A 25,766-nucleotide genomic window follows, 5' to 3' on the forward strand; every position below is an offset into this window, starting at 1 on the left:
ATTTCAACTCAAGCTTAGGGAGCAGGTAGCCGCATGTGGATGTCAAGGATGAATGAGCACTGACTTTTCTCTCTCAGACTTGCTGCCCTGGATTTTCTTTTCTATAAAAACCTTCAATTCCAGTTTCTGATATCTTAGCAGCTGAAACCTTTGTTACTTTGCCCTGTCCTCCATCACCTTTGTCCTCTCTCCATCACCTAGAGAGTTCGTTTCTAAGCAGGTTTGGAAAGTCAGGGTAGGAACAATGGGACTGATTTATACATATTGTACTTTAACTTTGATGACTTTATTGGTTATTCGTTTCCCTTAAGCCAAATACCTACATATGCATGTATATGTATACAATATATAATGCATGCATGTGCATGCACACACACATAATCCTGATTATCCCGATTATTTCTTCCTCCATCCTTAAGAAGAAGTGGGAAAATTTCAGACAGAGGTTCCTGAGCTTTTTGGAACTGTGGGTCTTTACGCACTGCTCTTCAGGAATTATAAGCCCTGGTCAGACCCAAGGGCAGGGTCTGAAGGTAGTACAAGAGGTCTGAAGAAAACATGGCTACTGGGCCCCATGAGAATTTGCTAATTGTTCTCCAAGTCCAGCTTTCAAGAAGCATAGAATAAAAAGCAAAATCCCCCCAAAGTAGGGCTCTAATGGACTAACCTAGTAAGTTCAGTCCTGCATATTCCTCATAGAACTGCAGGACTCACTAAATTGATCTGTGATTTATGGGTATTACAGTGATTTGGTGATGAGGGGTAAATGAGACTTCATTTGGAGTATGTAAAATAGGCATTATAATAACTTGAGGCTCCATTGCAGGAGAATTATTTGCTATTAATTTTCTTCTACAGCTTTTCCTTTTTTCTACTAGGCTTCAATCAGTGGCTATAACATAATCAAGTCCATATTCTCTGGTTTGTGCCCCAATGTCCACCTCTACTGATGAAGACCTGTTCTGTGTCACAGCTATGCATGGAGGGCCATAAGCCTGTGCATTATGGTGCACTGTGCTTGGACTCATTCATGAACACACAATTCAGGTGAACTGGAGCAGCCCCACTATAGGAGCACAGGTGGGTACACGTTCCCTCCATCACAGTGAAACAGCTTTCCTGCATTTGTCAATGACATTTGGTAGAGATTATAGTCGTTTATGGCAAACTTCCCTGGCAGTTTCTGACAAATGTGTCCTTGCCCTGAGGGGAAACCCACCCCTAAGAGTGAAGTATACGTTCTGCAGATCCCTTATCCTTGCCCAAAGGGTGCCAGGGAAAGTGATGGGGCTGAGGAAGGTATGAGGGACACAGCCATCTATTCTTACTCCACCCTCACAAACTGTAACAGCTCCTTTAGTTATTCTGCACAGCATTCTTGGAAGGCAAGTGAGCTCTGAAATTCAGTTAAAAAATCATTAATTAACTGGGGCGCCTAACATCATTAATTAGCTAGGTGTCCGACTTGAGCTCGGGTCATGCTGTCAAGGTTCATGAGTTCAAGCCCTGCATCGGGCTCTGTGCTGAGAGTGCGGAGCCTGCTTCGGATTCTCTGCCTCCCTCCCTCTCTCTGCCCCCCTCCTGCTCGTGACAGTGAGGAGCCTGCTGGAGATTCTCCTCTCTGCCCCCCCGCCCCGACACACTCTCTCTGTCTGTCCCTTCCCTGCTCACACTTTCTCTCTCTCAAAATAAATACATTTAAAAAATCATTAATTAATTGTTACTGGGGTGAAATATATATAGCATTTACCATTTTAAAGAGTATAATTCAGTAGCATTAAGTTCATTCATATTGTTGTACTATCATTGCCACTATCCATCTCCAGAACTTTTTCATTTTCCCAAAGTGAAACTACCCATTTAATGCTAACTCCCTGTTCCTCTCTATTCTCAAACCCTGACATCCATCATTCTATCTTCTGGCTCTAAGTTTGACAACTCTAGGTACCTCATATAAGTGGGATCATTCGATACTCGTCCTTTTGTGTCTGGCTTATCTCAGTATCTTTAAAGTTCATCTCTGTTGTAGCATGTGTCAGAATTTCATATCTTTTTAGGACTGAATGATAGTCCATTGTGTGTATATAGCACATTTTCCTTATCCATTCATTTGCTGGTGGACATTTGGGTTGCTTCCACTTTTTGGCTATTGTGAATAATGCTGTAGGAACATGAATGCATAAACATCTGTCCAAGTCTCTGTTTTCAGTTTATTTATTTATATTAAGAGAAAGAGAAAGAGAGAGACAAAGAGAGAGAGAATGAGAGAGAGAGAGAGAGAGAGATAATGAGTGGGGAAGAGGCAGAGAGATAATTCCCATGAACCAAGATCCCATGAACCATGGGCCACGGGATCCCATGGTTGATCCCATGAACCATGAGATCATGACCGGAGCCGAGATCAAGGGTCAGACACTGAACCGACTGAGCCACTCAGGTGCCCCTGTCCAAGTCTGCTTTCAGCTCTTTTAGGTATATATCCAAAGGTGGAATTGCTGGATCATATGGTAATTCCATGTTCAATTTTTTTTAGGAACTGTCGTACTGTTTGGTATTTAGGTTTTTTAAATTAACAAATAAATTAGTTTTTAATGCAGATTTAAGTTTACAGCAAAACTGAGTGGAAAGGAGAGAGGGTTCCCATACTCCTTGTCCCCACACATGCACGGCACTTTTACAGAGACGCTCTAGACAACTCGGTGACCCGAGGGCTTCACCCCAGGCTGCAGGGAGTGATTTAGGCAGGCTGTGCCAGATCTGGCAGGAGCTTCAAGCACTGAGTCACCTGAGGCGAGTCACCTGAGGTGTTGGAGCAGCCTTCTTCCCTCCCCAGGCCATGAAACTGACTGACATCAAAGGTGATCGTACAGGAAAACCTGATGTGTAAACATGGACACTCGCAGATGCCAAAGGAGGAAGGGGATTAAGGAGCATTTGATCCAACCTACTTCTTCCATATCATGGTGGAGATGCTTCGTAAACTGAAAAGCTTGCTTCCAAGGATGCTGTGCAGAATAACTAATCAGTGCGTGACAGAGATGTTACAGTTTGTGAGGGTGGAGTCAGAAGACATAATTATATCACTTACAACTCTATCAGCCCTCTTACCATCCGTGTTACCCTTTGGGCAGCCCCGAGAAGGCAGCTCTAGATTAAGTCCTTACAGAAGTCTTTCATCATCTATCACCTTTTTGCCTTATTTTTCTGATTCTGTGGTTTTTAGTTTAAATACATGCACTTACATGTACCTCCAGGATCTCTGGCTCTGCTAATGGTTAGGCAATAGATAAGCTCCTTCATTCTGTCTGCTTTAGAACCGCTTTATGAACAGTGATTATTCTCAATTTTTGAGAGTTCTAATAAAAGAACTGTATGTTCTAAGTGCTCCTCTGAATGAACATTTACCATATCCAAGTAAAATGTTATAAATCACAATGCTTATCCACAGATTTAAAATGCCCAGAAATTTCTCATACATTTCCTGGACAGCATCACTCACACTATTTTTATCCTCACACCGACTCAATGAAACAAAAGAAAAAATGTTTAAAATTCTTACAATGAAAGCTAGAAATATACAAGTGCATATATATTCATAGGCACATATGTACATTTGCATGTATGCTCACATATATCCAAATGTGCATTTGTTGAGCCAAAATCTTCCACTTTTTTCTATTAACATGGAATAAATTGTTCTTGTCCTCAGTGGAGAGGTGATTGGCATGTTCCAAAGCCAATGCTGATCCTCAAAATGCTGATCCTCAAAATATGTCAGTCCTGAGAACTTAGAACCCCACAAGAACCTGAACTTGATGACCTGGACTACTTATTACAGATGTGTCTCCCTTCCCACATGTGCTTTGTAAATTGAGTCCCATGTAAGTGTATGAGAAGAAAGATAATAGTATGATGATTCACTTTGAAAAGCAGCAATACATTTGTCAATCTGGGGGAAAAAAGACTTCCCTTTTGAGTGTATCTAAAACGTGATAAGCATACCTGCAAAAAGACTGTAGCTGTCATTTTAGCCTAAAAACAGCACAGTTGAGACCCTTGTTGCACTCCAAGGACAAAGAATGACCAGTATTATTGACTCTAAAGCTGGTACAGAATAACAGCATTTACTTGGCTGGACTTTCAAATGTGATGGTCCTAAGAAGACCTTCTCTCTCTCTTTTTTAAAAAAAATGTTTAATGTTTATTTATTTGTGGGGGGGGGGAGGGCAGAGAGAGACACACACACAAAATCTGAAGCAGCTCCAGGCTCCAAGCTCTCCACACACAGAGCCCAATGTGGGGCTTGAACGTACGAACCATAAGATCATGACCTGAACTGAAGTCAGATGCTTAACTGATTGAGACACCCAGGCACCCACAATCTCTTTTCTTGAGACATGAGTCAATATGTTAAGTAAAGCACTAAATATCTTAATTTAGTGACATTTAAGAGTGAATATTTAATATATTTTTCTCCCTTTATTGTTCATCCTTTCAGTTACACGTGAATTAAAGCAGTGATTCTCAAAGCGGAGTCCCTGGACCACTCGCTTCAGCATCACCTGGAAACTTGTTTGAACAGCAACTTCCCAGCCTACCCCAAATCTACTGAATCAGAAATTCTGGGCATGAGGCCCAGGAAGTTGTACCTTAACAAGCCCTCCAGGTGATTCTGGTGCAAGTTAAAGACCCACTGCATTAAGGAGGCACCAATATGAAGATTCTAATCCCTGCTCCCTTCCTCAGTTATCATTTTCGAGATACTTTGTTAAAAGAAAAGTAACCCATGTGGGTTTAGGCTACTTGTTATTATCATCTAAGAAAATTCTTACCATTGTTTGGTTCCAGGAAAGAAACCTCAGTCACAACTTACATGTAATTTTTCCAGGCTCTGTGCTGGCTTCGAGTCTTAGGATGCAGGGAACTGGGCGAAGGGAGAGATGAGAAGGCTACAGCAATCCATTCAGACATGGACCCCAAAGCTTTGCAGGGCAACCTTGTGACAGGTCAGTGAGTGTCCACCTGAATGGGGAGGGGGGAAGAGCTGTCCATTAGCAGAGTAAACCTTGCAGGTTAACATTTCTCCCTCCCCTCCTGCTATCCTGCCACACCGTGTCCCTCACTTTTATGACAGAATCTGACTTGCTATGCCTCTGGCTGTTTGCCTTTTGACTACTCCACATAAACAGAACATGATAAAATGGTCCATAGTAATAATACTTGAGCTCAACCCACGGGGAAGCCCTGTTTGGTGAATATTTCCTGTAGGTAAGCATCCCTCACTGGGAGCTCTTTGAACCCAAAAGCAGTTATGAGACCCATGTCCAATCTCATGAATGTTTCCTTTCAACAAATGAGAACACCTTGGTTTAAAAGACACATGCAGCTGCAATAACAGGAAGATACAGGAACAAAGGATACATTTGGGAATTCTGAGATGAGATGATTCTCTGATGCCTTAAATATGTTTATTCACATAATATTTAAAATTTATATTTATTAAAAAAATTTTTTTAGAGAGAGAGCATAAGCGAGGAAGAGGGACAGAGGGAGAGGGGAGAGAGAGAGAATTTTAAGCAGGTTCCATGCTCAGCATGGAGCCTGATGTGGGGCTTGATCCCATGACTCTGGGATCATGACCTGAGCCAAAATCAAGAGTCAGACGCTTAACTGACTGAGCCACCCAGGTGCCCCTAAATATGATTATTTTTAAAACATTTTTCTAATGCTAAATTGATACCAGCTGATTGCAGAACATTAGAAAAGCATAAAGAAAAAATACCAAAAAACAGACTTTTAACTACTATGAATAAAGGAGAGGGAAGGTAGGTGGGAGGGGGGTGGGGAAATAGGTGATGGGGATCAAGGAGTGCACTTGCCGTGATGAGCAACCAGTGATATATGAAGTGTTGAATCACTATATTGTACACCTGAAACTAAGATAACTATATGTCAACTAACTGGAATTAAAATAAAATAAAATAAAGGAAAAAAAAAAGGATCAACTGTAGCCCTGGACCTGATAAATCACTAATGATATTTTGTTGTATAATTCCATAACCCTTAACCGAAACTCCTGAGCTTCAGAATATGTTCCTGAATTCAGAATTGTTCGTTTCTAAAAACTATTTTGATGCAACTATGATTTATCACATAATATTCCATCAGGGTCTGGAGCAGCACCCCATAATCTGACATATTTTGTAATATTTTTGTAGCAAAACCAATGCATATTCCTATTAAGGTGGATAAAACAGAATCTCACATTGGTTCAGGCCAGGTTTTTCTACCAAAGAAGTTACAAAAAAACCCTTTTGATTTTTGAATGCTTTTGGATTCAGAATTGGGGATAAAAGCTTGCAGACCAGTATTCTTTTCAGATACACAAAAAACTCAAGAGTTTTGTTTCTACTTTTCATTCAGTGTTACACAAATGTGAGCGTTTCCCCAAGTAATTAAAAACACTTCAAAAACATGCTTTTTAATGTCTATGTAATATTATATCCCACTTAGAAAAGGTTTTTTTTTTTAATGATTTCATTTTTGGAATTACATTTTTCGTTGTTGTTAATGCAAATAACACTTCGAGGGACATATTTGAGTATCAGATCGTCTGAATTTCTGAATACTTTCTTAGGTGGATCTGAGAACAAGAATTATTGGGTCAACTGGTGTAAACTTTAAGGGTCTTGATGATTTTCCAGAAAAGCCATACCAATTTACACTCCTAACACAGCATGAGTGCCTGGTTAATTTGTTTAATTACCCACATTATCATAGGCAAGGAAAAAATACACTTGCATATCATACATCTTAACAAAGCTCTAATCAATGATAATCATACTTAGGAGATTTTATTTTTGTTTTTCTTACACAGAAGACAGTGAATAGCTCATAGTCTCTCACATAACAAAAGAGAAATGGGATTAATGTGAGTTTACCATCAACTGGAACCTCATTAGACCAGACTGAGTCAGATCTGGGCAACGGAGGAGCTGTCACTTGTCCACGGGGTCCTAAGTTTGAAAGTGGTATGGAAATAATTCACACATTATCATGAGAAGACAATCATTTGCTAATTATTTGTGGGCTGGTAAATTCTGCTTCTAGGCTACTGAGGACTGGTGTTTCCCTTCCTTTTGGCGTTTTTGTATTTCTTGGACATTTCGCTGCTACTCAGCATGGCTATCACAGAACAGGAAGAGATGTGAAGACAAAGTGAAATCAGACAAGCTAATAATAATGGCTAACCCTTGTGAGTGCTTAAGATGTGTCAACTCTGGTGCTGGGCACCTTGTGTGCATTACCTCGTTCAGTGTGCACTGGTATTAAAACTGGTAGGTGCAGAATTTGAAAGTATGTGCTCAGTCATCAATCACTGTTCCACTCTAATAAGTTTGGAGCAGTTAGAAGTTTGGGATTTCAAAGAGCTATTCAAGCCTAGTGTCTTATTACCACGGCTCCAAGTCTGGTTATAAACCACAGACTTTGCCTTTACCCTTTTTCGTTGTTGTTAGCACCCTCTCTAGCATCTACACAAAGCAGAGGAAATGACACAGATAAAATCCAAGAAAACTCTAGATAATAATAAATGCTTTGAAGGTCCTATACTTACAGGAGGGAGGCCGTATCTCTTAGAGTACCACAGAGAGTTGGGAGTCTGTTGTATAACACAAAACAGTGTATACACAGAAAAGACATGAGGATACACACAGGATATATACTCCAAAAAACAAACACACAGATACATTCTTCCCAAATGTGACTTCCCAAATGTGGTATATAAATTGCTAATGATAAAGTCAGGGCTCACAACCCCAAGTTCCTTTTCATTTATAGTTTTGTCTAGTAATTTTTCTTTCTCTTTTCCTTTTATCCTTACAGGACAATTGGTGTAGAGAATACCACAATTTTCATATGCTAGTAAAAACAAAATTGAAGTGATACTTCTTTGTTATATGGAATGAAACAACACCACTCTTTTCCTGGTCTATAAAGTCAATTTCTGTATTGTAGAATATAGTATATACTGTAAAATGGCTAGGGTTCAGAGAGAGGGAGAGAGAGAGAAAGAAAGAAAGAAAGAAAGAAAGAAAGAAAGAAAGAAAGAAAGAAAGAAAGAAAGAAAGAGAAAGAAAGAAAGAAAGAAAAAGAGAGAGAAAGAAAGAAAGGCAAAAGATTCCATTTTATTTTGGGAGTGAGTTGAATTGATCTTCCCAATAATCTTATCTAAAAGTAAGGGATGTTTCTTAAAAATTATCAAAAAATCAAAAGACAAAAGATGTATCAAGAAGTGAATCATTTCCTTCACTGTGGCTTCTCTTTATAATTTAAATAACATTCTCCTGACAATTAGGTGTCAAGTAAGTAGAGTGGCTCCAAAATGATTTTTCTTTGCCAGTCATATATGTGGCTAATTTTCTAAGTATGCCAGGACTATAAGGTGTGAAAAATAAAGCAGTAAGAGGAAATGACCCCTCAAAGAACATACTTTGTTTTTTCCAAAATGCCTAATTGCTTGGGGGAAAATACAAAAAATAAATTAAGCTACCACTAATAACAGAAATGATTACCAGAAGCTCTTTATATACTCAAACTGCACAACCAGCATTTCTGAAGCTAATTACAAATTTGGATTCTCTCATTTTAAAAATATACTTCGAAGCAGCCCACTTCTGTTTTAATGCTGAACCAAAGTCTGTGCAATTGGCGTGTTATCAAAGTAAAAAAAAATGCGTTGCTTGAACAAAGTTATCACTTTCAATGTCACTAAATCTTGAACTGCAAAATACCACAAACTAAAAACTAGTAATACCATGTGGTTATGTTATCTTACATTTACAAGAGTGTATAGTTTCCCAAGCCCTACGGGACTGAGACCTCTGGGATCACAGCCGCTTTGTTACCTTGGGGAGGCCATTCACTGCCTCTGAGCCTAACACCTTTCACGGGTTCTTGTGAGAATTAAATGGATTAAATGAGAAGGTATACAAAAGGGTTTTTGCAAACTATAGGACACAATATCATTATTCTTTTTATTGGCAACTCTGTGAGGCATAAAGATATCCACCCCCATTTCATGGTTAAGGAAACTGACAGGTGGAAGATAAGGCAAAAAATAAAAAAGTACCAAGTTAGGAGACTCTCAGGTTTTATCTACAAATTGGCCACAAAATACCTGGGTGACTCCATGACTTGCTTCTTTAGTAACAATGAATGCATAGGATGAGATGATTTTAAGGTCTTCTTGAGGCCAATGGTTCTGTGATCTGGGACTTGGCCATGGTGGTGAAAGACAGCCCTAATAATTCTTTGGAAGCAAGTCTCTCCTGGAGGTCAAGTGCAGTGCCCACCAATCTGAGGCCTCTGGAGCTGGGGTGGGGGTTCTTGAGGAGTCTCCCACTCGCAGGGATGGGACTGACATCAGCAAACTCGTTTCGCTAGATTAAGGGATGGTTGGGGGATCCTAGGTGAATGGCCGGGGCCTCTTGGGAGGTACTGGAGGAGCTTGAAACAGCAGCTCTGATTGATTGACTGATTGATTGATTGATTGATTGATTGATTTGGGGGTGGGGACGGCTTCTAAATAAATTTTTATTTTTATTTACTTATTTTTTCCATTTCTAAAAATAGGCTTTATTTCTCTATTATGAACAGTTTTTTTTAAACTGTAGAACAGTACCTATTTTTATTATTATTGAAAAGGGCATCTTGCCAGCCCTCCTCCAGCCTCCATTCCTTCTTACAAACTCCAATTACAGATTTCTCTCTTCTTATGATTTTCACAGTATTCCATATCCCGACCAAGGCACTGAACACATTGCATTGTTATTAGTTATTTATACGTTAAGTTTTATTACCTTTTGCCATCTGAGCTCTCCCCATGAGACCATGTACTCCAGGAGGCCAGGACTGTGCCTCTTCGTCTAGAATAGCCCAGGGACTAGCATACAGTAGGTATTCAATACATGCTTGCCAGCAGCTGTTTATTAACCAGTACAGATATTTCACACACTAACAAGTAGTGTAGACAAATAGGTATATACCACCCGAATGGTCAGTCTTGCTAACAGCCCCACTGTTGTTTGGCTTTCAGTTTCAAAGAGATAGCCACCTCTGGATTCCTACAGTGTTGGGGGGAGGGGGAGAGATGCGAAACGGCTATTTTTTTGTATTATGAGTGCACATCATGGTCACGTGGGAATTTCACTTTAAAAAGATTGGAGCCACTAACTTAGGCCTCTACTAATAATATTCTAGAAGCACTAATACAGCTTTCTGTTATGTTCAATATCTGTGCTGTCCAATATGGCAGCCACCAGCCACATATTAATACTCAGTAAATGCACATGGTACAACTGGATTTTAATCCATGAGGAACTGGATTTTAATTTTAATGCATTTAAATTAAATTTAAATAGCCACATGCTATTAGTGGTCACTTTATTGGACAGTGCAGCTTTAGGCTGCCTTACATACTAGTTTTTTTGGATACACTTCAGACCCCAGAAGCCCACAGGACGACACCCATTCAAGAAGTTTTTACTGACCTCCTGCTGGGTGCTGGGCACCAGTTAAGTGTTTTAAAACAATGGTGAATGAGAGCCATGGACACTTCCTGCCCTTGTGGCATCTCTTAGCTAGACTGATTTCTGAAGACCTCACAAAACCTTGAAGTGGTTCACAGGACTGTGCTTAGGAAAAGGTGGGTGAGTAGATATGGTAATGCTACACTAAGCACGAAAGCACGGCTTTTTCATTTCTTCATATTTACTGTTAGAGAAGCTGGGGAAAGTTTAAAAAGAGATATCTGAATGATTACTGTTCATTCACTTACAAGTAAAGTCACATATCCCAGATATGGGAAATTTTCTGTATGTAATTCCCTCTTGCACAAACATAAATCCACTTAAAAGCAAAAGTCAGTGGGACCTGCATTCTTAAGCCTAAGAAAAAGTAAATGGTATTTAATTACAGCAACAGTCATAAAAGCACAAGTGGATCTCGAGCTGCAAGCAGTGGGCAAAGGCACGCTGATACCAATTAGCAGTGAAATGATCAGGGTTTCTAGAAGGTACCTCTTGTATATGTAAGGCTGATTGCATCTTTGTCTCTACAATTCAACTCTCAGCTAAGATTTTCCTAGTGGTTTTAATGGGATGTAATGAACAAAACCCTATTTGCTTTTCCCTAGGAAATTACAGGTGGAGGTATTTTTATCTACATATCTATTTTATCACAAATCTAATACCAACAACATAATTTCTAAGAAACATAAAAGTCGTTTGGTTTCATGCTTTTCCAATTTCCAATACTGCCTCCCCTGTCCTCCTGTTGTCAATTCTTTGCTAACCACCTCTTCTTGCCTTACGGAAATTTTGAATGATACAGAGAAAAAAATAAACAAACAAAACATTTAGAATTGGTTTATGTTCTTGTTTGAACCTGAATCCAGGTTTGCTTAAGTTAAAAGGACAAAGGCATCATACCCTCGGATACAGTGTTTTTAAATTGATTCTCTCCACAGTATTATCACTTGCTGAGCTGAGTGATAGATATTCAGCTGAGCTAAATATTCACTGAGCTAAATAACTCGGTTTTGCTCAGTATCCCAGTGGTGTCGTACTTGATGGTACCATCGAGGCAATCTGACCTCCTAACTTTAAAATGCCACTCTGGTGCCCTGCCCAAAGTTGGACTACTGATTTGAGGGGCTAATAAATGGCTCTTACACATCCACACACAGACAATGCACACTCCCATCACTTTTTCTCTCTGGATTGAGTACAAAGATAAATTACAGTAGTCAGAAAACAAAACAAGAATTCAAAACTTAGTTCCAAAGCACAAATTTCATTTAGAGACTATCAGCGGCTAGAAAAGGTCAAATCGCAAATGTTCCACTGGTCCTATGCTGTACACAATACTAGTAAAAATTTGGTGACAGCATTAGCGTTAAACATGTAAACTGAGAGTGGTTCTGGCATCCTTATTCATACTCAGAAACACTAAGTGGAGTAGTCACACACCATTTTATGGCCAGAGGGGCTTAAAAAGAAAGGGGTTAATTTTTGGAAACTACAGAGATGAATTTTTAAAAAATCTACATTTCAAGCAATTTAAATAGTCACTTGTATAAAGCAGAAGACCTTTGAATCATAGATCTTGTGGCTTTTGTGTTTTGCTCTACTGGCATGGGAAGGTGATGCAAGGAAATGTGCTTTTTTTTCTTTTTTTTTCTTGTTACAACCCAGAAAGACGCAGCCATTTCAGACAGGATGGAGAAAATTAAGATGAAAACGTCTCTGAAAGTTTCCACTTACACATTTCAGATGCTGGGACCAAGTTATTCTAGTTGGAGAATTATAACTAGAAAGTTCACTTCTTTGATATTCAAGATGAGTTTAAGTTCCCAAAATACAGTGGACTGTCCAAATTTTCACCTCTAGTATAGGTGGATGGTGCTATTTCAGAACTATTTGCCATTGACAATTCAGAAAAGAAAAAGCCAGAAAGAAACAGTGTCGAAAATACACAACCTGAAATATTTTTGGGGTTTCTGTGGACTTTATATTATAAAAAAGTACTGGCATCTATTTATTATTATTATTATTATTATTGTTATTATACATAATAATAATAATAATAATAATAATAATAATAATATGGGCTCCTGGATGGCTCAGTGGGTTAGGTGTCTGACTTCTACTCAGGTCATGATCTTGTGGTTCATGGGTTCCGGCCCTGCTTCAGTCTCTGTGCTGACAGCTCAGAGCCTGGAGACTGCTTTGGATTCTGTGTCTCCCTCTCTCTCTGCCCCTCCCGCACTCACATTCTCCCCCCCCCCCAGAATAAATAAACATTAAAATAATAATAATAATAATAATAATAATAATAAAGTTCCATTTGCTGAGAACTTCTGTGTGCTGGGAACTACACTAGGAATTTTGCAGGTATTACTAACTCATCTGTTGGATGAAAGGACCATGGCTCAGACAGGATAAATGTCTTGGCTAAGGTCACACTACTGGAGGGGATGACATGCAATGTGAATCTGTGTCCACCTGACTCTAAAGGCTCCTCCCTTCCTCTACAACACCATCATCCACTATAATTTGGGGAGATTATATCCTTCTTCCTAAAGGAAACATTATCAATTTCCCACATGCTACCAGTAAAATGTCAAAGTAACCTGATAAAGCTGTGGGTCCTACCGTAATCTGATTATTTGTATAAAAAGAATTAATTAACTTGTTAGTTACATTTCACACATTAGAATTAAATTAGAATTAATTAGAATTAAATAATTTTTTTTTCTACTGCAGTTTCTTTAAATAAAAGTACTACCAGGTAGCTTATTAAAAAATGACCCAGATCATTCTCTAAAGCTGAGTTAAATCATTGGATACCTGTTCTCAGTCATGGGACATGGCGGTGAAAACACTGTATGAGGAATCTCACTCTGGGTCTCAGTCTCAGAAGAGCATGACTATCCCTGGCAATACCCAAGCCGAGAAGGCCTGAAGCAGGCTACAATGTACCATTTAGGGCTCAAGTACTATATTTTCCCTCCTTATGTTAAAGATCACCCATGCAATCACACAGTCAATGATTAAGTTCATCTGCAAGAATGCAGATGGGTATGCATGTTGAGCCTGCTTCTCAACTTAGTGAAGGGCAGTTTCCTGAGAACTTGGATGGGCATCAATAGTGCCTCAACTTCTCCCAGGTTTGATACTGGGACCAGGTTTGATCTGGGCTATCTGTCTCCTTTCCCTTGTCTGAGAACTTTGGCTCTGCTTGTGCTTCTTCTATCAGCCAGAAAAGCCTACAGAGTCCTACCCCTTTTGGGAGCTGTAAATGCCTGCTGGCCTCATCTGTCAAGGGCAGGTGCCCCCTGACTCCCAAGCTGCACAGGTGTCGGTGCCAGGAAGGTCTCACACAAGGCAAGGTGCTGGTGGGCTGTCCCCAAGTGAGGCTGGTGAGGTCCACACAGAGCTCACTGTGGATGTGAGGGTCACAACAAGTTTGGCCATCGGCCTTGAAGACAGGCGAGGCATATGTTGTTCAAGAGGGGTGTCATTAACCATTCTAGGAAAAGGCAATACCATTGAGCCAGTTGTTCCAGCTAAAAACCTAGGAGTTACCTTTGATTTTCCTCTCTTCCTCTCACTTCTTAACATCTAATCCATCAGCAAGTGCTGTGGATTCTACCTTCAACTTCTATCTCTAATCTGTCCACCCCTCTCCATCTCTACTGCCAACACCGTCATTTCTTACCTGGCCCACTCCTACTGTGATGGTAAGTGGCTTCTCTGTTTTCAATTCCCTCTTGGCACTGAAAGTCCGCAGGATCACCCCAGATTGGGTGATGTGTTAGGAGGACTCCCAAGACTCAGCATACAGCCGTACCTATGCTTTGATTTATTATAGCCAGATCTCACCTGCTTCTAGCTTGAACCATGACTGGAGACTCTGGCCACAAACCTGCCCTTACCATCCCCTCCAGCTGCCATCCCATACCCTCATAAGCCTCTTCCTCGGCCACACAGGCTCTGCTACCTGCTGCCTTTTCCTCACATGACAAACTTAGCTTCTCTCTCTGGATCTATAGTCTCTATGTTCCTGCCACCACCTGCTTTATATAAAAATCATTGTGCTTAATCTCGCTGTGGTCATATACCCTTCAGTGAATCTGGGGCCGTGGCTCAGAATCCCATGGCACCCATAACCACATGGCACCATTGGAGCCAACTCTGATCTTGTTGTGGTGGAGGCACTGCACCCAGCCTGACACCCACTGCCAGGCCCCTCATCCCAGCCCTCTGTCTTGGGCCACCTCAATCTTTTCTTCTTCTCATTCCCCTTTCTAAGCTTATGGATGACTCTCTGCAGGCTGAGGAAAAGATAAAATAGTGAGCAGAGGCCAGCGAAAGTCAGATGCTGCAGAAGCTGCTATGCCTATACCCAGGGGACTGCAGTTATCTGTACAGACTGGATGCTGTTCTGCAGACCTATTTTTGTTTCTGTTTTTTCATAAAGCATGGATCAGCAGGGCTGAAAGGACCTTGGAGACCAGTGAGTTCAACCTCCTCCTTTTACTGATGAGGACACTGTGGTGTGAGGAGAGGCTGGGAAGGAGAAAGCAGCATTTAATGAGGACTTACCATCTGCTTTGGATACATGTCCCAGGTCCCACAGCCAGTGAGTGAGTGTCACAGTTGGGACCACACAGTGCTTCAGTGAGCATTTTCACCCCACATAAGCTTTCGCTGATTACTTACATGCTCATATCACACAGAGGAAAGAGGTTAATATTTATCACATAAAGATACTTGGAATTCCCATCTCAAAGGTGAATGGCTTTTCCCTCTGTATCATCCAGTGCATGTTTTTATTATAGCAAAATACACAAAACATAAGAGTTATCATTTATAAAAACAGAACTACCCTACGACCTGGCAATTGTACTACTAGGTATTTATCCAAAGGATACAAAAATGCTGATTTGAAGGGGCACGTGCACCCCAATGTTTATAGCAGCACTATAAACAATAGCCAAATTATGGAAACAGCCCAAATGTCCATCAACTGACAAATGGATAAAGAAGATATGGTAGGGGGCACTTAGGGAGTTCAGTCGGTTAAGCATTCGACTCTTGGTCTCGGCTCAGGTCATGATCTCATGGTTCGTGAGTTCGAGCCCCACATCAGGTTCTATGCTGTCAGTGTGGAGCCTGCTTGGGATTCTCTCTCTCTCTCTCTCTCTCTCTCTCTCTCTCTCTCTCTCCCTCTCTTTCTGGCTTTCCCCCACTTGTACTCTCTCTCTCTCTCAAAATAAATAAACTTAAAAAAAAAAGATGTGGTATATAATGTATACAATGGAACACTACTCAGCGATCAAAAACGTTGAAATCTTGCCATCTCCAACAGCATGGACAGAACTAGAGTGTATTATATGCTAAGTGCAATAAGTCAGTCAGAGAAAGGCAAATATATGATTTCCCTTGTATGTGGAATTTAAGAAACAAAACAGATGAACACAGGGGAAAGGAAGGAAAAATAAGATAAAAACAGAGCAGGAAGCAAACCATAAGAGCCTCTTAAATGCAGAGAACAAACTGAGGGTTGCTGGAGGGGAGGTGGCTGGGGGGGGAATGGGCTAAATGGGTGATGGGCATTAAGGAGGGCACTTGTTGGGATGAGCACTGGGTGTTATATGTAAGTGATGAATTTGGGTTCTACTCCTGAATCCAATATTACGCTGTATGTTAATTTATTTGAATGTAAATAAATAATTTTTTTTTAAAGTTACCATTTTACCCATCTTTGTGTATAGTTCAGTGGAATGAAGTACATTAATTTTGCTGTGCAACCATCACCATTACTCATCCAATACACGAAAACAATTTTTAATGTTTATTTATTTGAGACAGAGAGAAAGTGGGGGAGGGGCAGAGAGAGAGGGAGAGAGAGAATCCAAGCAGGCTCTGCACTGTCAGATAGAGCCCTACACGGGGCTTGATCTCATGAACAATGAGATCATGACCTGAGCTGAAATCAAGAGACGGACGCTTAACCAACTGAGTCACTCAGGCGCCCCTCATCCAATACATTTTTAAGTGTATTTTTTGAATAGTAAATTCAAAATGAGATGGATGAACGCCCCAAAACAAGACTGAAGGAAAAGACAAGTAGAAAATAAGCTTTGGGGGTTATATTTCATCTAACAAAACCTTTCATATATAGTAGGCTCTCTGTGGCATATTCTCCATGATTCTCCCAGTCTTGCAATCAGAACTGTGAGACTGCTGGCCTCCGGGTGAAAAGGTAGCCTGTTGTTTCTCTAGGTTCTCTACTAGTTGTATCTGCTCACAAAAATGTTATGCAACCCAGGAAATCACAGCCTTCCATGCTTCCTCCATAAAAGGACAAGTAAAACAGTATTTCTTGGAAAGATAGGCATTTACCAATGTGCTGCATCTAGATGGAGCTGTCTCCGCCACTCCAGTCTGCTTCTAAGCAGGGTTTAAAAGTGTTGGCACAGAGCACAAAGAACGTCCCTTAGCTATTCAGCATTTAGTTCAACTCCACAATATATTTAGCAAGACTTCTTTTTTTTCCCCCTCTTCCCTTCTTGGTTTAATGACCTCAAATGTACCAACATCCTGTCTTACCTAATCCCCTAACAAGTTCTATCAAATGCCAGGATGGAATCAGACAGCACTGCAGGCAGTGAGATCATTCACTAAGAATTCATTTTTATTCCAAAAATTAGGAGTGCCAGACCATTTAACACAATCTATCGCACAGCCAGAAAATTAGCCTGGCACTTTAAGAGAAACATCTAAACTAATTTTTTAAAACCTACTCCTGTCATAGGTCCTTTAACAAACCGATGACTTTCTCCCCATAAAAAGATGCATATATACAAAATATTTCCACAAACTGGGAAGGAGTCAAAGGATCTCCTATGAGCCTACAGACCCTAGGCAAAAATCCCCCACTGTAAATGAGCTCCAAAAAAGAATTCACTTTGTCTCCAGGCCTCTGTCTGTACTGGGTCCCTGGAGCATCCCAGAGGATTAACGTGACAATCTTTACCATTAATGTAACAATGTCTGTTTTGTATTTAATTCCTTTGCTTTTTCTCCAAAAGCATCCTTCAGCCTTTCATACCTTCAACCCTTGGGAACAATGTGACCACCACGCTAAGCAGCAGGCCATGTGGTCTGTCCAGTCAGGGACAGGGTTTCTTCATTGGCAGCAGTATGGTGCAGTAGGAGGAGAATGAGCCTGAAGTCAGACAGACCTGAGTCCAATCCCAACTTGCTAGCTGACTGACTTTGGCCACTAATTTAAAAAAAGGCTCAATTTCCCAATATAAAATAATAAGGATGATAATACCAACTTGTAAGACTTTTTTTTATTTTTAACTACAATTGAATGAGCTGATGTGTATACACACACACACACACACACACACACACACACACACACAGTTCCTGAGACACAGAGGTGCCTAGAAAATGGTGGTTCTCATCTCCCCTCTCTAGCTTTTCATTTATGGGATTCAGCATATATTCTGCATTTTTTAAATTAATTAATTTATTTAATGTTTCTTATTTTTCAGAGAGACAGAGAGAGAGAGAGAGAGAGAAAGAGAGAGAAAGAGAGACAGAGAGACAGAGCATGAGCAGGGGAGAGGTAGAGAGAGAGAGAGGGAGACACAGAATCTGAAGTAGGTGCCAGGCTCTCAGCTATCAGCACAGAGACTGACACAGGGCTTGAACTCACAAACCGTGAGATCATGACCTGAGCTGAAGCCAAGATGCTTAACTGACTGACCACCTAGGTGGCTCCCATTCTGCATTACAGAAGCAACCCCTGCTGCTATCTATTAGGTAGCTGGGACCACATATGCTTGGAGTCTTAAGTATCTTTTTAACAGGTTTATTGAAATATAATTCATGCACCACAGAGTTCATAATTTTAAAGTGTATAATTCAATGGTATGTAGTATATTTACAGAGTTGTGTAACCATCACCACTGACTAATTTCAAAGCATTTCCATCATCCCAAAAAGAAACCCCATCCCATTCACAGTTATTCATTCTTCATTTCCCCTTCCCCTCAGCCCTTGGCAACCACTTATATACTTTCTGTTTCTATGGATTTGCTCATTCTGCACATTTTACATAAATGGAACCAGATACTATGTGGCTTTTTCTATCTGGCTTCTTTCACTTAGTGTAATGTTTTCAAAGTTCATCCATGTTGTAGTGTGTTTCAATATTTCATTCCTTTTTATGGCTGAATAATAATCCATTGTATGTATATATCATATTTTGTTTATTCACTTATCAGTTGGTGGACATACAAGTTGTTTCCACTCTTGAGCTGGTATGAGCACTTAAGTACAGTTGATATGTGTGGACATATGTTTTGAATTCTCTTGGATATATACCTGTATGTGATGTCTAATTTAATGGATCAATTTGTCTAGGCAACGGTACCCAGATATTAGTCAAACGTATCTTAATGTTGCTGGGAAGGTATTTTTAAGATGATATTAATATTTAAATCATTAGAGCAAATTCTCCTCCATAAGGTGGGTAGGCTTTATCCAATCAATTGAAGGCCTTAAGAAAAAAGACTGGCCTGACCTCTCCCAAGGAAGAGGGAATTCTGACAGTTGACTGCCTTTGGACTTGCTCTACAACATCAGCTCTCTCCTAGGTCTTCAGCCTGCCAGGCTACCTCTGAACTTTGGACTTTCCAGTCTCCGCAACTGTGAGGCGATTCCTTAAAATAAATCTTTCTGTAACAGACACATGAAAAGTTGCTCAACATCACTCATCATCAGGGAGATAGAAATCAAAACCACAATGAGATACTACCTCACACCTGTCAGAAGGGCTAAAATTAACAGCTCAGGAAACAACAGATGTCGGTGAGGATGCAGAGAAAGGGGAACACTTTGCATTGTTGGTAAAATGCAAACTGGTGCAGCCACTCTGGAGAACAGTATGGAGTTTCCTCAAAAAGTTAAAAATAGAACTACTCTACAACTCAGCAATTGCACTACTAGGTAGTGCAAAGGATACAGAATGCCCACAGGATACCCAAAGGATACAAAAATGCCAATTGGAAGGGGCACATGCACCCCAGTGTATATAGTAGGACTATCAACAATAGCCTTATGGTAAGACCCCAAATGTCCATCGACTAATGAATGGACAAAGAAGAAGAAAGAATGGAATATTACTCAGTGATCAAAAGGAATGAAATCTTGCCATTTGCAACAATGTGGATGGAACTATCGGGTATTATGCAAAGCATAAGTCAGTCAAAGACAAATATCATACAATTTCACTCATATGTGGAATTTAAGAAACCAAACAGATGAACACAGAGGAAAGGAAGGAAAAATAATATAAAAACAGAGAGGGAGGCAAACCATAAGAGCCTCTTAAATACAGAGAATAAACTGAGGGTTGCTGGAGGGTAGGTGGCTGGGGGGAGGGGGATGGACTAAATGGTGATAGGCATTGAGGAGGGCACTTGTTGGGATGAGCAGTCGGTGTTATATGTAAGTGATGAATCACTGGGTTCTACTCCTGAAACTAATACTACACTGTATGTTAACTAACTTGAATTTAAACCAAAAAAAAAAATATATATATATATCTATATATCTATATATCTATATATATATCTATATATCTATATATCTCTCCTATTGGTTCTGCTCCTCTGGAGAACCCTGACCAATACATTAGGTCATGTGGTAACTTTATATTTAACATTTTGAGGAACTACTAAACTGCTTTTCAAAATGGCTGCACCATGTTCCAATTTCACCAGCAACTGACAATGGTTCAGCTTTCTCCACATGCTCACCAACACTTATTACTATCTTCCTGTCTTTAGCTATCCTAGTGAGGGTAAAGTGGAATCTCATTGTGGTTTTGATTTGCATTTCCCTAGTGACTATGATATTAAGCACTCTTTCATGCACTTGTCGGTTATTTGTATGTATTTGCTGGAGAAATGCTTTTAATCCTTTGCCCATTATTTAATTGGGTTGTCTTTTGACTGTTAAATTGTAAGAATTCTTTATATATTGTGATACCAATCATTGATCCAACATACAATTTGCAAATATCTTTTCCCATTTTGTGGATTACTTTTTCATTTTCTTAATTTTTTTAAAGCTTATTTATATTGAGACAGAGACAGAGAGAGAGAGAACACACGAGAAGGGGAAGGGACAGAGACAGAGGGACAGAGAGAATCCCAAGTAGGCTCTATGCTGTCAGTGTGGAGCCTGATGTGGGGCTCCATCTCATGAATCATGATTTCATGACCTGAGCGGAAATCAGGAGTTGGATACTTAACTGGCTGAACCGTCCAGGCACCCCTCTTAGTGGTTTCTTTTGAAACACAGCAGTTTTTAATTTTACAAAGCTCAATTCATCTATTTTTCTTTTTTTCTTTTGTGTTTTGGTGTCACATCTAAAAACACTTTGTCTAATACAAGGTTACAAAGATTTATTCCTATTTTCTTCTGAGAGTTTTACATCTAGTTCACATTTAGTAAGAGCTCTTACATTTAGTTTTATTATCTGAGTTAAAAATTTAAAAATATTTATGTTTATTCATTTTTGAGAGAGAGAGAGAGAGAGAGAGAGAGAGAGAGAGAGAGAGAGAGAGGATCCCAAGCAGCCTCATGTTGTCAGCACAGAGCCCAATGCAGGGCTCGATCTCACGATCATGACATCTCGACCTGAGCAGAAACCAAGAGTCAGATGCTTAACCAACTGAGCCTCTCAGGTGCCCCTTGAATTAATTTTTGTGTATAGTGTAAGGTAGGGGTCCAATTTCATCCTTTTGCATGTGAATATCCAGTTGTCCCAGCACCTTTTATTGAAAAGACTATCTTTCCCTATCAAATATTCCTGGCACCCTGGTTGAACAACTTTGACCACAAACATAAGGATTTATTTCTAGACTCTTAATTCTATTCCATTGTCCTATGACTACATTGTCTTGATTACTGTAACTTTGTAGGATTTTGAAATCACAGAGTGAGTTCTCAAACTTTGTTTTCAAGATTGTTTCAAGCTAATTTGGCTCCTTGCATTTCCATATGGATTTTTAAATTATCCTGTCAATTTCCACAAAAAAAGCTAGCTGGGATTTTGATAGGGATTACATTGAATATGCATGTTGATCAGTTTGGGTAGTACTGCCATTCCAAAAATATTATGTCTTCTGATCTATGAACATTGGATGTCTTTCCATTTATTTAGTTCTTAATTTCTTCCCATAGCATTCTGTAGTTTTGTGTATAAGCCTTGCACTTCTTTTGTTAAATTTATTCCTGAATATTTCATTGTTTTGGGTGCAATTGCAAATGGAATTGTTCTTAATTTCATTTTCAGTGTTTCATTATTAGTGTACAGAAATAAAATTGATTTTTGTATATTGACCTTCTATCCTGCAACCTTGTTTGTTAGTTATGTTTCTCTCTTTTTGTGGACTGGAGTCTTAAATATTTTTAAGTATTCCAAAGCACAGGTAGATCTCAGCCTATAAATTCTACCCTTAAATTGCACTGCAAAAAGAAGTCAATGCTAGTAGTCTCTCCTCCCTTGGCACTGGGTGATGTTCCTGCTTCTGGGTCATAGTCTTAGTGGCATTCCTATTCTCTGACAGACCATACAATAATTTAGGAGATAAATTCCTAGAGCTCCAGTATACACTGTGAAACATAAGCCTATTTTCCACAAAGCGTTGTTATAAAGACAAGTCAGGTTCTCAGTCTATCCCATTAGGTCTTTTTAGTGGGTATCATTAGGTAAGGATGCTACAGGGTCTAGCCTCACCATTCTCAAAGTAATAAAGTTTAAAGTTTTGTGTCAATGGGAAACCACATCCTAAAGGGGTTTCGAAGGAACCTTATAAAAGAACCTTCCTATCAGCAGAGACCTCTTATGGGTTTTCATGTAGATACTTCCTACCTACACCCTTCTACCTCAGGACAGACTCCCTATGTACATTTCTTGGAGGGACAGTGGTGGTTACTCACACAAAAACTACTAAACTTGACACAAATTAATATATATTTTTTATTCGACTATATTTGCTTCAGGTTTAAAAACTGATTTCCAGCCAACCAGCATTTAGAGACCTACTTAGCATCTTGATCCATGATTCACTGATTTAAGTATGCATTTGCCCAGAATACCCAGGCATGTGAAAGGATCAAAATATCACACTTTGATTGATTCAGAAAGTTATTTTCTACCACTATGCAGTCTGAGAATTTCTATGCAACGTCTGACTGAGTGGGGAGGTGTAAGAGAGCCAGGAGCTGCTGTGTAGAAGACCTTGTTCCTCCTCTCAGGCACCAAGATCCCAGCCCGTAAAAGCCCCAGCTCTCCAAGGCAAAACGTGTCCGTATGATGCTCCTCTGAGCATAATCTGGGTATCGGAGTCATCTTTTGAAGGGATCCTGGTATTTCGGTTTGACAAAAATCGAGAAACATTTAGAAAGAAAATCGGATTTGTGTGTAAATGAAGAATATTCCTGAAAAGAAACTCTGTTACGAAACTGAAATCTGGAGACCGCGGTGGTGCTAAGTTGAGTCATCAGTTCCCTTTACACCCTAATAATTGACGGCACTTTGATCACAATGACTGCTCTGGGTGATGCTTTTGTGTTTGCTTTTTTAAGTACTTCCTTGTGTAAACAGGTTGTCTCACTATCGTCTTGCAAACATGTTTACATTTGGGGGATCATGGGGAACATCTGTTAGAAACAGATTTCATGCTTTTCTGTCAACTTAGGGAAATCTGAATCATATTTATTGGTTAAATAAAAAAGCTCTTGGATTGTTAAATGAAGTTCTACTAAAAGGGGGCTTGATGGGATATTTTGATTGCCCTTCATATATATACTTAGAAATTTATCCTGAAAACATCCATTTGAAGTATTCAGAAACAAGAATTAATTATTCTCCATTTTCATGGATGAGGATAGGAGATATAGAGAAGTTAAGGGGCCTGGTCAATGACTGAGAAAGTGGCAAGGGAGGGACCACACACACCACAGGCTTTTTGATTTGCGATCTTCAGAGATCAAGGGTCCTGTGATATTATTTCTCCCAAAATGTTACAATCCCTCACTATTTTATTAAGAAGATGACTTTTTCTGGAGAGGACAAAAGAAGGGGTTGAGTGATGGGCACTAAAAGCAGTTTTTAAATTCAGGTCCCAAATTAGACACCTGGATGTTTGTGGAGAGATGGGGCATGCAGAATGGAACAGGAACAGAGGCTGAACATGAAGATTCAGGTAAAATTGGCAAAATGTTCTACTGAAATGTCGATGCTGCACATGCACCGGCCATGCCATGATGCTTCTCTTGGAGGACATGCCAACTCTCGCCCTTAGAGTCTAGGCTGGGCCATCCACGTGCATGCACTGAGGTCCCTGTAGTGTGGGACAGTGGGACAGAGTGGGGGAGTGGGAGGAGAAGGGGCAGGAAAGAAGGGATGGGTTGTTCACAGGCTCTCCCTACACTACAATGTTCTAGCTTGGAACTCCAGGGAGCTGAAGAATTCTAAATTCAGACCTAGCCTTCTGAAAGATCATAGTATCAAGGTAGATGGACAGAATATAGTTCATGCATCTAGTTAGCCCGATTTATCCTATTTTCATGTTTAGACATATGGTACATGCGTTTCATTTGTGCCTTTCCTTGTTCCTAGCCACACAAATGTTAGGGCCAGGTCTCCCTGGGGGCCATCAAGGTCTGGGCTGTGCAGTCTGCAAATCATAGGTGGGCACTTGTGGATTATACACACCTGTGTTGCAGACACTGACTGACCCTCTGGGTGAGGAAGTGGAGGTGGCTTCAAGGGGCTTTTAGAATATCAAGGTGTTTACACAAAAAAGGTTTCCTTCACTGTTGTTTTGAGGAGACTGTACTGAAAGAGGTTAGCCAAATCTTTTCCTATCTAGCTGCTCTGCAGCCAAATACATCAGGGTCTTGCTGTGGGCTAGCTAAGCAAATCACATTTTTTTTTAATTAACATTTTTTTTCATCTCTTGTGATTTCTTTATTTCATACATACTTTGTGACACATTTATCAGTGGCTAGTTTGAACAACTCTGTGGTACCAGTGGGAACCAAACCAACAGCAGTTAGACATGTCAAGGGAAGAATCAAATGCAGCCAGGAAAAAAACGTTAGGATGATCTGTAAAAACTAATTAAGTAGCTATACATCAAATGCATAAACATGATTCATTTTAAAGGCCCACACATGTTACACCCACTTTCAGGAGTTTCCCGAAGTAATTTAAAACCATTTCATGTTGCTTCCTGTTTTTCAGTCCTTTTATCTGTTGATGGGGGTGGCAATTCTACTGTTACCAACTGAACAAGAAGAAAAGTGAAGGATGGGGCAAGTTTCCTGGTTTTAGTAATCAAAATCTGCTTCAAAAGGTCTCATTTCTAGATTTTAAATTCCAACATTTGGGGCTCTGAGCCACAAAGGAATTAAGATTTATCATGCGGTATAACCATAGATTGCACCAACACTTTCTGCTGGTGTTAATAAACTTCTTGCATCAACCTTGCACTACCTGTTCTCTCCAAAGCTCCCCACCAAAGCAACAGATCTTCCGAGGAGAGAAGACACGACAGAGGTTTACTGGTCCTGGTGTGTGGTCAGCACATTTCTCTGTTCTTCCTCCGGATAAGGACTGACCTTTTCACATTTTGAAGCTAAAGTTTCAGGAACATTAGACTGTTTCAAAGATATTTGTCCCATAAAATTATCCTCAGGTACCAACAGCAGAAGCTCTGGAGAAGTGGCCACCTCATCTTATTTGATTTTAATAGGTCATTATTTTAATCAAGTAGATGATTAATGAAAAGCTACTCCATTACTCTCCATGAAGGAAATACCTACAAATACCACAGCAGGATGAGAGGCATTTCGGGGTTGTCTAATACAACCCACCCTGAAGGACTTGACCACCAAGTGGTTGATTCTGATTCTGACCTTCAGTGAGAAGAAAGGTACTGTCTCCTAAGCAGCCAAGTCAATTCTGGAGAAGTATATGCACAATTATCATTACATATATCATTAGAGAATTCTCTCTTAGGCAAATATGTCTCCCGATAGCCTAGAAACACTGGTCTGCCCTCTAGAGAAGTGAGAGGAAGGATAACACTCATACATGTGTTA

General features: G+C 40.0%; 1 protein-coding gene across 3 annotated transcripts in view; it reads right to left on the reverse strand.

Annotated features, from left to right (window-relative positions):
* Positions 1-25,766, reverse strand: part of BACH2 (BTB domain and CNC homolog 2) — a 349,101-nt gene that overhangs the window by 140,568 nt on the left and 182,767 nt on the right. For all 3 annotated transcript variants that reach the window (XM_042986810.1, XM_042986811.1, XM_042986812.1), the window contains one exon: positions 4,874-5,022. The gene's annotated coding sequence lies outside the window, so the exon portion shown is untranslated. The remainder of the gene's footprint in view (positions 1-4,873; positions 5,023-25,766) is intronic.

This window comes from Panthera tigris, chromosome B2 (assembly GCF_018350195.1).
Source record: "Panthera tigris isolate Pti1 chromosome B2, P.tigris_Pti1_mat1.1, whole genome shotgun sequence".
Taxonomy (NCBI): Eukaryota; Metazoa; Chordata; class Mammalia; order Carnivora; family Felidae; genus Panthera; species Panthera tigris.